The sequence below is a fragment of the Galeopterus variegatus genome, unplaced genomic scaffold (assembly GCF_000696425.1).
Source record: "Galeopterus variegatus unplaced genomic scaffold, G_variegatus-3.0.2 Scaffold915, whole genome shotgun sequence".
NCBI classification, from domain to species: domain Eukaryota; kingdom Metazoa; phylum Chordata; class Mammalia; order Dermoptera; family Cynocephalidae; genus Galeopterus; species Galeopterus variegatus.
The window spans coordinates 232,054-246,892 of NW_007727026.1; the positions used below are offsets into that span (position 1 = coordinate 232,054).

A 14,839-nucleotide genomic window follows, 5' to 3' on the forward strand; every position below is an offset into this window, starting at 1 on the left:
GTGGGAATTACACCAGGCAGTGAAGGTCTGCCACGAAAACCAAACAATGCTTAGCACAGGCTCATCAGTGGTCAGAGCCCTTCCTCGTGGACAGCACCTTACACATTCTGGGGAGGGTGGGAATTACACCAGGCAGTGAAGGTCTGCCACGAAAACCAAACAATGCTTAGCACAGGCCCATCAGTGGTCAGAGCCCTTCCTCGTGGACAGCACCTTACACATTCTGGGGAGTCTAAGAGGCCTGAGCTGGTCGGGTGTTCTAGAGGAAGCAGAATTGCATGGGAAGAACAATTGGAAACCCAAAGGTAAGATTTTAGTAAAATTTCCTCTTTAGAGACAAGAACTCACTTACGTGATATTCCAACCTGTGAAATGATTGCCTTCGGTTAAAAGAAGTCAGCATGTTTACACCTATGCCTTTGCCTTCTGAAAACCTCTTACTTTGTAGGAAAGATGGACTAAATAAGGATGTGCTTATTCTGTGCATATAACAATAATAAGCTTGCTTGCAGAACGGGTGAATAAATAACATTTAAAGAATGTTCTAGAGTAGAGGGTGAGTGATATTGTGTAGTAGAGAGGAGAAGAGAGGAGGGATCTATAGCTACTAATTAAATTATCTACAACCAGTTTATTTTGGATGAACAGGGTTTTAAACTAGTAATGAAATCAATTAAACAAATTTGCAGTGTAGTCAATTATGTAAAAAATAACAACAATAACAACATCCTACTAGCATATTCCAGGTGCTGGGCTGAATCCTGGACTTCAAAGATGACTAGATACAACCTGGGAGCAGCTTACAGTCCAGCCACATTACAAGTCACTAGGGCAATCTTCAGCAGAAAACGGACTATAGATTAAATCGTATCCAAAGTCATTCTGTTTATTTTTCAAGCTTCTTTTAACTTGGCTTCCACTTGTGCACTATTTCCTGCCAAAACCAGATTAGAAATGCTTCTGGCAGCTGCTGGCTAAGAATGCAAACTGTCCCTTCATCTCACAACAGCTGCTAGGCTCAGGAATGAAGTGCCTGGCACGTTAAACTGGGGGCAGAAGGGAGAAGAGCAGGGGACACACCAATAGGGCTTGAGCTTAAGATAAGAAAATCGACCTATCAAAAATAGACTGCTTCCAAGTGCCCATAAAAATGATTTTCCTGGGTAATAAAGAGGATTTTCAAATCGGACTAAGAATCACTCATTTCAAGAAATATGGGGATGGTATCAAATTCAAGGGCAAAAAGAAAAGGTAGGCATTTTCTTGGATTTACAGAAATAAATTTTACCCAGAGAGCCTAAACTGATAATTATTTCTCCTAAAGCACATCTAAACATCAGTCAGGTGTAAACAGAAGAGATACTCTAAGCTGTATATTTTAGATCCGTACCCAATCGATGTGGGGGCCCCTAGCCACAAGTGGCTATTTCAATTTAAATGGATGAAAATTGAAATTAAAAATTTAGCTCCTCGGTTGCACAAGCCATCTTTCAAGTGTTCGGAAGCCACCTGTGGCTTGTGGCTACTGTATTGGATGGTGTAGAATCATCAAAGAAAGTTATATTGGATAACACTATTCAAAACAACTAAGTTTTGTTTGGGGAAGGTAAGATTATTATAAGAATCCATTATTTATTAATTTAAATATTAATTTTATATGTTTACATTTTGAATAGATAAGATATTTCCTTGGTTCAAAATTTAAAAAGGTATAAAGTGAAAAGCCTTCCTCTCGCTCTTATACCCCAGTGACCCAGTGCCTTGCCCCAGAGGGAATGCAGTGGATCAGTCTCTTGTCAATCCCTTTAATGACACCTGCATTAACTAATGTGTTTCTGCATATAGAAACACACAGACACACTTTTTGTTGTTGTTGTTATTTGGTCCATTTAGTTCAAATCATAGTATACACGTTTCTTTACCTTGCTTTTTTAACCCACTTAGAAAATATAACCTAGAGATCATTCTACATCAGTACAGATCATTCCTTTTCATGCCTGCATAGTATTCCATGGTAGCTTATATACCATACATTATATAACTAGTTCCCTATGGTTGAACATTTAGGATGTTTCCGCATAATTAAATTCTTACAGTAAAACAAAACAGAACAAAACAAAACAAAAAAACGCTCAGGCCTCCTTTTTAGCAAGCAAAACTACTTTAAAGCATTTTAAATTCTTACAGTAAAACAAAACAGAACAAAACAAAACAAAAAAACGCTCAGGCCTCCTTTTCAGCAAGCAAAACTACTTTAAAGCATTTTTTTGTTTGTTTGTTTTTTTAAACTGACAATATTGAAACTAATTATATACCTGATCTTTTGGAAAAGGCACATGAGAATAGCAGGTTGTGACAAAAAAAAAAAAGTAACTGACAGATAATACAATGATACAAACATTTGTAGAGTTGTTTTTATTTAGATCCTACTTGAATATGAGCAAAAATTGCTGGTGCAAATTACCACACCATGTTATCTTAGTAAGTCTCTTTATAATAAAAGTATCAGGAACACTTGAAACAACCCCAAAGCTGCTCATGAAATTGGCGCAAGCTTCCTGACCCCCACTATGCAATACTGAAAGTCTGTTTGATACTACCTTTTTATAGGTATACATACAATGAAGGTAATTTACCATAGGTAATTTTTCAGTTGCACAAATCCAAAGAACAAATTTAACCTAAAAGGTGAATTTATTTAGTTGAGTTAACCCTAATGAAGTATCCCTGTCTTTAATGAGTATTCCTAAAAACCAACAAAGGTGGCAACCAGCCAACTTAAGCACAGAAAAAGGACTCCAGCTGCTCTGTGATAATAGTTTGCAAAGAGGCCAATGCACTCTGAAAAGGAATTTTAAGCTTTATTAGAATGTTTAATTTTTTTCCTATTTACTGTTTTAAGTACCATGGCCTAGGGAAACTGTTTTTATACGTTTCCCATTTCTGTGAAGAGCCTGCTAACCGTGGAGGAGATAAAAATCATAGCAACAACAAAACGCCACACATTATACCTTAAGACTTCTTTGTGGACTTTCTTGGTGTTTGAACAGCAACGCGCCTCTTTAAGGTCCATGGGAACTGAACCTTGGAGAACTCAAATGGGAATGAAGGTAGGTCCAAGTGATTTTGGAGGCAGGGTCCTTGGTTCAAACCAGCTTACCAAGCCAGATGTCCTTTCTTGAGGGAATTAGTGCTCTATGAACCACACAGAGACCATCGAGGAAAGAGGTCGGTGTCTCCCCAACCCACAGCTCAGCCCAGAAGCTGCCCAAGCACATGTGAGATTCTCTGATCTCCTTTCTTGCTTCCCACTCAAACCTTCCTCTCCTGGAGAATAGTTTATTCTCTCTGCCTCTGTACCTAGTGATAAATACAAATGCTTTCAGCATCTCAAAAATGGGCACATAAAAAATGATTCTTGGGATCAAGATGGGAAACCACAAAACCACCTATCCCCAGAAAGGAAAGACAGATGTTTGTAGTCCTAATCCTCCAAAGACGCTAATACAAAGCTAAAGGAAAGAGTGTTCAAGTCACAGAGAGAAAATACAGACATGCAGTGGGAGACACTGTCTCACTATGTCTATTCCCTAGACAACCGGAGTAAATACTAGAATCTCTCTCCTTAACATAAGGAATCACAACCCATAAGTCACTGTCAGGATGGACACTCCTAGGCACAGATTGGTCTCCACGGCCTGCACAGGCCTTGCCTGGATACAGATGGAAACTTCACACACATGGAGCAGAAGTGCAGGGCCTGGAGGTCAGGGCCGTGTTCGGGTGACTTGCAGAAGCTTGCTTGCATGCAGTAAAACTGAATGACACTCAAACCCTCAGCCATCTCTGCCTCTGTTATATTTCTGAACATGATCTAGAGGCCAAGAGAAGAGTATCAGTCAGAGGAATTTCCCAGGAATACCTGTTTGCAAGAATGTTTAGTCCTATTCAGTGGCAGGAGAGGACATTCCATCTCTCATGAAGGACTTACTGGCAAATCTGCCTCTGTTATATTTCTGAACATGATCTAGAGGCCAAGAGAAGAGTATCAGTCAGAGGAACTTCCCAGGAATACCTGTTAGCAAGAATGTTTAGTCTCATTTGGTGGCAGGAGAGGACATTCCATCTTTCATGAAGGACTTACTGGCAAAGTCCCTAGTCCATTGGAACACAAGACTACTGCCTTTTGCAAAGTGGAATTGCACAGCAGGACAATCAGCACAATGTGTTTAATGGCAAAAAAAATACTTAGGTTCTTATTGAATTGTTGAGCTAAATTTGTGTTACTCGACAGCTATGTGTTCCTATTTGGTTTCTTTTTAAGTTAATTAAGCCTATAGCCATAACAACCTATGTTGTAGACTATTCCATAGAGGAAAGGTAGAAAAGGTTTTTTAAAAAATGAGTTAAATCTGGGATTACTTATTCCTCTGACCACACACTCGCTAAATTCCACCTGGAAGAGATTATTACCTGGGTACACAGATGAGGACAAAAAAATCAATCACGAATCTGATGTGGTTCTCTGGATACGAGTCCATTTCATCTTTCAGTTAGTTATCAATTCTTTTATCAGAAAGTTTCTAAGCCTGGGCTGGCTCTTGTAAGATTATCTGGTCAATCTTTACCATTCCATTTTCTCCAAACAAACATTGTGGCGGCACATCTGTAAATTACGCTTCTTTACCCAGCTTCTTCTTGAATAATAACTACATAAAATGCTCATTTCAGGTCCCATTTCCTACATAAAATACTCATTTCAGGTCCCATTTTCTGAAATGGAAACTCATCACAGACCTGGGGCTTTTCTGAATGAAATGAACTGGGGATCTGGGATAGTCAGGCAGACTCGCAGCTTGAAGGTCGAGGGAGGCAGACCTGATAACCTTGAACTTCTAAACCCACCAGTTACAAGACAGCACTGTCAAGTCAAAAACAGGATGGGGCACTGTCAGAGTGTTCTAGGATTTTGAGGTGGCACAGCATTTTTACTTCCCTCAGGGAGTCAAGACGTCAAGAAGCCCACTGTTGATTCCGAGCCTCCCTGACACTTGTCGTGGGGTGGGACAACTGAGCCCCCTCGTAAAGCAGCAGCAGCGGCGGTCCCCAAGGCAGGGATGGGGTGGGGGTGGGGTGCGCCAGCCCGCAGTCATGGCTCAGAACTCAGATTCTATTTCTGACTCTGACACCAGGCAATTATTTGTCCTTCAATGTCCTGATGCTTCCCCAGCCATAAAAAAGAAACAGTCATTGTCAAGATCAGCTTTATGAATAGTTCAGGAGGTTATCAAGAGAGTAGGCTGGCCCAACAGTGTCAGGGTGTTCCAAACACCCTCTCACGTACAACCACTGAAAACCACAACTCTGTTAAGCTGATCATCTAAAAATGCCCCATTTATTTCTCTATCCACAACGACCATTTTAATAGTGTCATCTTTTCCACTTCACGAATTCCCAATTTGCCAAGATTGCTTTTAATTGCTGTACAACCACTGAAAACCACAACTCTGTTAAGCTGATCATCTAAAAATGCCCCATTTATTTTTCTATCCACAACGACCATTTTAATAGTGTCATCTTTTCCACTTCACGAATTCCCAATTTGCCAAGATTGCTTTTAATTGCTTTCCTGGTTCTTTCCAAATATTGGGATAGGGGACTCTAGAAAGCTGAAAATGTTTTAAATTTTTCAGTTAAGGTGGGAGAGGAAGGTTGGCACTGTTTCCCTGCAGTAAATGTGAATCCAGCTTTAGCATTAAGAGACTCTACCCTCATGGAGAGTAGATGGCCCAACTCTCTCTGAGAGGGTGGAAATTCCTGCAATCCACGTGTCTGGCAAAAGCGGACCTGACTGGTTCACTACAAAGACCCCAAAGGCACACACATCCCACAAGGAGCTGTACTGGGTGATCCTCACAAATCCTATGATGTCCCAACCAGTGGGCCACTCCAGAATCACAGCAGATGCCAGCAGCGTGACCTTACATTTAAATATTCAGACACACAACCATCAGGAAAACATTGAGACAGTGTTTCTGCTGGTGTCTACACTGACATCAAGGAAGTTCTCCAGACCCAGAAGCCATTCACAGAGGTGACTAAACTTTTATCATAATGAAGACTGAATAATCATCTGACTTTGAAAACATTCCAAACCCTCAAAGCTACCAAGTTCCCAGGTATATCTTTCCACTCTTCATGCAACATTTTCAAAATGTAATCAAAGCAAGAACTAAGGATCTTGCAAATGTGACAATCACCGGATGTCTTGGAAGTCCCCTTGGGGCCCTGATGGTCTCATAACTTACATAACCAGGCACCTAACTATGCAGTGGGCAGTCCTTTTTTCTACACCCACAAATCTTAGTCTCTAAGATCCCATTAGATAAGATGGCATGCGACAACTCGGTTTAGCAATTCCTGAGAAAGGGCAGCCCTTAAATCTGAAGTCTGGCTTTGTGACCTGCTTAGTGTCCAGTGTGGGCAAGTCAGCTCAATGCTCCACGGTTTATTTCTACCTCTAAGGAATGCACTATTAACCTAATTCAACTAGATTGCTGTGACGTATGATGGATTATAAGAGACCAGAAAATATTTTGCAAATGCCATAGAAACACAAAAGAACAGCGATCCGTGATGGCAGTTCAAAGAAACTTGAGGTGCTTTGGGATTTAAACTGAAAGAGAATTAAGTCATTCCAGAATCTTGCTCAGCTGGGGCAAGATCGCTCAGAAAAATAAAAGCCTATAGTCACGATTTAAGCCTACTCGAGCATAGGAGATATTCTGCCTCCAATAACTACGGATAAACATGCTGTTGCTTAGCACAACTCACAGAATGTTGCTGTACAGACAGAAAGGGGATACAAGAGGGTCTGTGATCCAACAATCCAGAACGCTGCCAAGTCTTCATCTTTTCCAGATTTATCACAAGTATTCACACCACCGTTCAGAGAACAGAGTATCATTAGCATATCTAACTTCCCCTGTGTAGAAAGAGTTCAGAACAACAGTTGTTGCCGATGGAGGTAAAAATATTTTGCCTAGGCAATTTTTTTTAAAATGTATTCCTAAAGGACAATTAAAATAATGGGCTACATTTGAATCAGGACTTGGTTTGTAATACACCAGATACAAAGAGCCACTGCAAAAGACAGACCTACACTGGCTTCCCCGGCTTTGATATGCCTGCACACCTACATATAATGAATCAAAGACCCAAAAATGAACATGGCAGCTTCTGACCCTGCCTTACTCGCCTCCACATCCCCAGGGAACCCAAGCACCCAGCACGTGCACTTGCACACACACACAGAACCAGGACCCGTTCAATCTTCAAAACTTCAAAGTTTAAATTGCAATGATCTCAGTCATAAATAAATCAGAACCTCAATAGTAACAACAAGCTGTTTTTAACTTGAGTTCCAAGTATACTGATAAAGACAAATGTAAGTACCTAAAGACAAGGTAAGAGAAAAAAAGAGAGACGGCCTTTTTTTCTGTTGATTCACCTCTAACAAACTCTGCCTGCAAGCAGGATTCAAGATCTCTTTCTATCTGATGCATTAGTATACTTAATGATCTCAAATTAAGGGATTGGAAAGCCCATAAACAACTCAAGAGTCTTCCAAGGTACCATCACCACCACTATTTGAACTTTCTAAGAAATGTTGGTAAAAGTGTCACACAGAGAAGCAGGGATCTTTGTTTTGTGTTCTGGACAGTGGCATTTAATAATTATTTGTTGAATAAGATCTTACTTGTCAGACTTTCTGGGACAGATCAGAAAGGACAGCAATCAGTTTTCTGAATCAGAAAAATAAAAAAGACTAAGAGGCTTAAAAAGTATATATCTGCTCTCAAGTTCCAGGTTTTTAAGAACTATTATCATGTCAAGCTTAACTATAGGATCCTTAAATGTTAAGAAAGACTCTGTCATCTTGCAGAAAGAAAGAGAGAGAGAAAAAAGAAAGTCCTTGCAAAAATAGCAGGCAACCTCATTGGCTGAGGGTATCTAAAAATAGAATCAGGCTAATGGATGACACTTTAACTGGGGAGGTTAAAGATGGTTCTCCTAGCACTTGAAAAGATAGTCTTATCCAGATCTGGTTTTAATCAGAAATTCTCAACTGTGAATTCTAGGCTTCAGCTGCCAGGCTCATAAGACTGACTTCCATTTAGTCCACGGGCTGTTCAGAATACGAAAAGAAAGGTGCTGAGCTCTGAGACTGTGTAACAGAGGGAAAAATGCCTTTCAGGTTTTTCAACAGCCAAATCTAGCTCAGACTAATTGTGGTTTGAGGAGTGAGCTCTCTGATATGTGGAATCTCCTCCCTAACTTCCAGAAAGGATGGAACAATTTAAAGCTATGGAATTCAGAAAGGAGAAATGCCTAACAAGGCTGCTTTATATTGGGAAAAAACTGTGCTCCATGGGAAATCTGTGCACGGTCATAGCACCCCTTCCATACACTTCTACAGCTCTGAGGTCATAGACAACCGAGGGCAAGGCAAACTAAATCTGTCTACATGCAAATGAATTCAGTCCTGCAGAGAAGACCCTTCTTTCATAGAAGGAAGTTTACCTCCACTTGGATTTTCCTGATGTACAAATGTGTCTGTTCCTCAGATGCTCTTCCAGACTGGTTGCAACAGGCAAGGCAAACTAAATCTGTCTACATGCAAATGAATTCAGTCCTGCAGAGAAGACCCTTCTCCTTTCATAGAAGGAAGTTTACCTCCACTTGGATTTTCCTGATGTACAAATGTGTCTGTTCCTCAGATGCTCTTCCAGACTGGTTGCAACATCTCACCAGTTTTCTCATTAATGAGTTAAATAACACCCTTAAAACATATTCATCTTTATATTTGCATGAGTCATGATATTACTTTTATTTGAAAGGTGTCTTTTAATACATAAGTTTGTCTTTCTTCTAAAAAGAGGTCAACATTCCAATAAGCTGAAACATTCACTATTCTGATCTAAATTTTATGGATATCGATGAAGACAAATAGTAACTGAAACACAAGAATGATACACAGAACTAACTGAAGTCTACGATTTGCTGATCTGCAATGACAGTGCAACTGACAGCTGTCTGCAATCGAGGCTCACTGCCTTCCTTGTCTATGTCAGACTCTCCATTTAAAACCCAATATGTGTCCCCATGTCCCCTCTTATACTGATCACCATAAATAATACCGGATCTGGGTTGAATTATTTAGCATTTTTTTCTCCTTCATCGAGATCTTATATTTATCAAGAAACTAAAGTATTCCCATCTGTTGACTTCCTCTGTGCTCGAGAATATTTCCTACGAACATTTTATTACCACTTACAGGAGTCCTTAGTACTCATTCTCCTAATTCTTGCTTTTCAGCTGCAATTACTCATTACCTCTCTCTAATCCTCAGAGTGAGAGTTCAGCAACACAGTAAGGACACGAAACGTCTATGAGCCCTCGATTCCTGGCGCTAGTTTGCAATCCATGCAAGCTCTCCTTCAACTCCAAGCGGTGTTTTAAAATTCTTGAAACAAAATTTTAATTATAAAAAAAAGAAGATATAGCATTCTCTCTTCTAAAGGAGAGTTGACAAATGATCTTCATGAACGATCCCCCCCCTCCACCAGCACCCATTTTAACTGCTAAATCCAAAGGAGCTAAGACTAGAAATATGAAGATTCTTCCCAAACTATTTTAGGGCCAGAAGCATATGTTAAAACAAATCAAATATCAAGTCTAAGTCATTTTTGCTTTAAAAGGTAAAAAAAAAAAAGCAGTAAGCTTAAGAACCACATGAAAGTTACTGGTGTCTGGCCATCTAAGCTTAGAGATTCTCAGAGCTGGGAGCCTGGCTTAGCCACCCGCTGGGTGTTCTGTGGGCTCATCCCTCCCCTCCCCCTCACCTTCCCCCACCCCACCCAAGCTGGCACAGACTATGTGGAGGATTCCTTTGGGGACTTTCTGGTAAGCAACCCTATTAAGGCTCCCAACAACCAGACTTACATATGATTGATCCTGAGCTACGCTTCTCAAAATAACTTGTTCCTTTACAGCCTAGGTAATTACATGCAAGATGTGTCTCCATGGCAAGGCATGCTCAACTATTGCTCAGTTTTAGGCAATAGCAACACTTTTTGCACTTCCACCATTCTCTGCTGGAGGGTGAACCTAAGCTTAAAGAAAAGTACACTGATGCCCCACCCCCANGGAGTGAGCTCTCTGATATGTGGAATCTCCTCCCTAACTTCCAGAAAGGATGGAACAATTTAAAGCTATGGAATTCAGAAAGGAGAAATGCCTAACAAGGCTGCTTTATATTGGGAAAAAACTGTGCTCCATGGGAAATCTGTGCACGGTCATAGCACCCCTTCCATACACTTCTACAGCTCTGAGGTCATAGACAACCGAGGGCAAGGCAAACTAAATCTGTCTACATGCAAATGAATTCAGTCCTGCAGAGAAGACCCTTCTTTCATAGAAGGAAGTTTACCTCCACTTGGATTTTCCTGATGTACAAATGTGTCTGTTCCTCAGATGCTCTTCCAGACTGGTTGCAACGTCTCACCAGTTTTCTCATTAATGAGTTAAATAACACCCTTAAAACATATTCATCTTTATATTTGCATGAGTCATGATATTACTTTTATTTGAAAGGTGTCTTTTAATACATAAGTTTGTCTTTCTTCTAAAAAGAGGTCAACATTCCAATAAGCTGAAACATTCACTATTCTGATCTAAATTTTATGGATATCGATGAAGACAAATAGTAACTGAAACACAAGAATGATACACAGAACTAACTGAAGTCTACGATTTGCTGATCTGCAATGACAGTGCAACTGACAGCTGTCTGCAATCGAGGCTCACTGCCTTCCTTGTCTATGTCAGACTCTCCATTTAAAACCCAATATGTGTCCCCATGTCCCCTCTTATACTGATCACCATAAATAATACCGGATCTGGGTTGAATTATTTAGCATTTTTTTCTCCTTCATCGAGATCTTATATTTATCAAGAAACTAAAGTATTCCCATCTGTTGACTTCCTCCGTGCTTGAGAATATTTCCTACAAACATTTTATTACCACTTACAGGAGTCCTTAGTACTCATTCTCCTAATTCTTGCTTTTCAGCTGCAATTACTCATTACCTCTCTCTAATCCTCAGAGTGAGAGTTCAGCAACACAGTAAGGACACGAAACGTCTATGAGCCCTCGATTCCTGGCGCTAGTTTGCAATCCATGCAAGCTCTCCTTCAACTCCAAGCGGTGTTTTAAAATTCTTGAAACAAAATTTTAATTATAAAAAAAAGAAGATATAGCATTCTCTCTTCTAAAGGAGAGTTGACAAATGATCTTCATGAACGATCCCCCCCCTCCACCAGCACCCATTTTAACTGCTAAATCCAAAGGAGCTAAGACTAGAAATATGAAGATTCTTCCCAAACTATTTTAGGGCCAGAAGCATATGTTAAAACAAATCAAATATCAAGTCTAAGTCATTTTTGCTTTAAAAGGTAAAAAAAAAAAAGCAGTAAGCTTAAGAACCACATGAAAGTTACTGGTGTCTGGCCATCTAAGCTTAGAGATTCTCAGAGGCGGGAGCCTGGCTTAGCCACCCGCTGGGTGTTCTGTGGGCTCACCCCTCCCCTCCCCCTCACCTTCCCCCACCCCACCCAAGCTGGCACAGACTATGTGGAGGATTCCTTTGGGGACTTTCTGGTAAGCAACCCTATTAAGGCTCCCAACAACCAGACTTACATATGATTGATCCTGAGCTACGCTTCTCAAAATAACTTGTTCCTTTACAGCCTAGGTAATTACATGCAAGATGTGTCTCCATGGCAAGGCATGCTCAACTATTGCTCAGTTTTAGGCAATAGCAACACTTTTTGCACTTCCACCATTCTCTGCTGGAGGGTGAACCTAAGCTTAAAGAAAAGTACACTGATGCCCCACCCCCACTCCACCCCACCCCCACCCCCACCCCTCTGCCCAGCCCCTCGGGCAACTGGGGAAGCAGCTTGTACTCCACAGACAGCAAAATAAATATTCTTTAATTCAAGTTCACCATACTGTTACTATTTTCAGGGACCCAAATAAATGGCTGCCTACACAGAGGGATGAAAGTGTGCATTTAGAATGAAACAGCTTTCTGCAATATATCATAATCTCTGCACTGGTGTCCCAGAACAGAGCAGAATTCTAAGTAAGGAAAGCCCACAGGTAGGTACATCTACAGCTTTCCTCTACATATGGGGAAAAGACTCGCTAACATACGGGTAAAAACAAGGAAGCTGGATATTTCCAAAGTTCCTGCTGAATCTACACCGGAGGGAACCAGGCTGGAATTTCCTCCATCAAGAACTCTTCCCTAAGCCTCAGACCGACTAGGTGTTCATGAAAATATATGATAAAGTCTCTGCATCCTGAGCCATTTCAGACAATTATATATTATAGTGTAAATACATCAATACATGCTTCTGTACTATAACATAAAGTGATCTAGTAAGCATTATGGCAAAATGCTAGGCTAACTGGTGTTCTAGGGGTTGTGACATTTTAAAATTTCTTACCTATATATTCTACAATGAACATGTATTCCTTATACAATCATTTAAAAATATATCTTGAAAAAGCAATTCAGGAAAATATATACAATTTGTTAGCCTAGATTCAAAAACTATTTGATCTCCCCTTCCCCGGTTATCTGTAATCATGCTAGTTAGCTTTATTTCATTCATTTCCATATTCCTAACTGGGGGGCGGGCAGACTACTTAAAATTGGGTATAATCTGGCAACCCTAGATTTCTGAAGTTAAATGCTTAATGAAGTGCTACTTCAAGATTTTTTAAAGTTTCACATTAAAATCCCTATTTTAATATCAGGTTTTAAAATCTTAGTGGAGAAGGTACACACTGTCCAAGTTCTAGAACCACAGAAGAGGAATCCTTCGGAGTCCTTAATATCTAGTTACCCATAAACCAGTTACAGCAATAGAACTCACTGTCACACACCAGATATTTCTGACACGATTTTTTCTGCTTCCCTCGCAAGTCCTTAAAGGACTCTCACGGTGACAGCCCCACCTGTGTCTCATTACAGAAATAAGGGCAAATGTTATGTTAAACGTGACTGTATCGCACAGTAAATATATTTATCACTATTTCACTCCCAGATTTTCAAGTGTCTGGACATAAAAATAAATCCTTACCATTCGGAGAAATGAGTTAAACTGTCAGAAGAACAAATCTAGAGACCTGACTTTGGTCACTGGACCAGATATTTAAATAACCGTTTAACTCTTAGTTTTCCAGATGTGCAAACTAAGTATCCTTAATGCCTAGCACATATTAATATCAAGTCGTCTGAAGTGTAAGTCTATATATTTATAAAACCATATACATAGCATATACAATCCCAAAAGTATAACCGGGATGCACATTTCAGAAGGCAACTGGTCCACAGGAGGCCCCCAGCAGGGTCGGTGGCCCCATGTGCCTCCCGTCACTGGGCTCATCCCCATGGCTGCCTGCAAGGTCTTCATAAATTAAAAGATTCAGAAACTACTAGACTCCTGGTACATACATTTGTCAAAGTATTAGAAATCTCACTTTACCGATATTTGCATTTTTAAACAGAGACAGGCCAGTGCTTTGAGAAAAGGCATTATGTCCTATGCATAAATTACTTGGGTGCAAGTATTACTTTATCCTTCCATGAGGTGGCCCTGGGTATCTCCTTGGAACAGGGTTACGGCAGTTTCTAGTCTAACCCGGGCCTCATCGGAGAGTCAAAGGAGCTGCTATTTATAATCCTTGCAGGGCACAGCCATGAACTGTGCAGGTCAGGCCACCCCACCTCTAAAATTATTCCACCCTCCACCCCCAGTTCCTGATGGAATGAACAGAGGTCCTGAGAGACAGAGTGACTTGCCCAAGGTCACAGGGCTACTGTGATGCTCCTCACACAATCTCTCATTGTTCAGGGTTGAAATGAATCCCACATGGAAAGAGGTCGACCAGAAAGGCCTTGTGCCTGCAGCTTCCCATCACTTTTCTCGGGCCACCCTGGCAATTCACACATCTCAGAGGGTGAGGGCCTGCTCTGGGTCTCAATAAACTCCCTGGAAGCAGGCTTGGCAGGACAGCCCCTAAAAATAACCTTTCCTGAAGAACCTTCAGTGTCTGTTCCGCATCTTCCTCCAGCTGTACTCCGGGGGTGGAGAAGCAAACGCTGATGCACAGTATGGAACTGATCATCCTCAGAAACCATGCCACCTCCTGTCCCAACTTAAGATGACCACTCAAAGCAGCAACAGCAATGGTCAGGGGAGCTACGAGGGGGCTAGAGCAACAAACCTACAGAAGGTGGGGTCAGCACATAGGATCAGCGTGCGGCAGGGGGAGGGACACCCCTCATCGCAGCCTGCGTCCTGTGGGCCCTGGCATTCCCCGTGAGCACATGCTGTGGTTCACCACCTGCGTTTGCAGGACGGTAAAGGCCTCGCATCTGCCCAAATCCTGCTTTCTCAGCACGATTCCTCCTTCCCCTGTTGGGCCTGAAATTCACCAGAATCTGACAATAGGGTTAGTGTCTCAGAAGGGTCACCTTTAATGTATCAGTGGTCCCTGGAATGGCAGCTCTTGGGAATCTTTAGTTTTTAGGGACAGACCATTATGATGTTAAGGACATGAGAAATCCTTATGAGAATTTGGGGTGTGTGGAGGGGTGTACAGGTGGATATGGGGAGGCCAAGGTGGGGGGCAGGGCAGGAAACTGGGGCCTTGGGATGAGGCAGGAGCTCCAAAATGGGAAAGCAGCAAGTCCTCATCAGC

At 41.3% G+C, this 14,839-nt stretch overlaps 1 protein-coding gene across 2 annotated transcripts in view; it reads right to left on the bottom strand.

Moving 5' to 3' along the window:
• ACTN2 (actinin, alpha 2) overlaps nucleotides 1-14,839 on the bottom strand; it is an 81,792-nt gene that overhangs the window by 56,291 nt on the left and 10,662 nt on the right. The gene's annotated exons all lie outside the window — the stretch shown is intronic.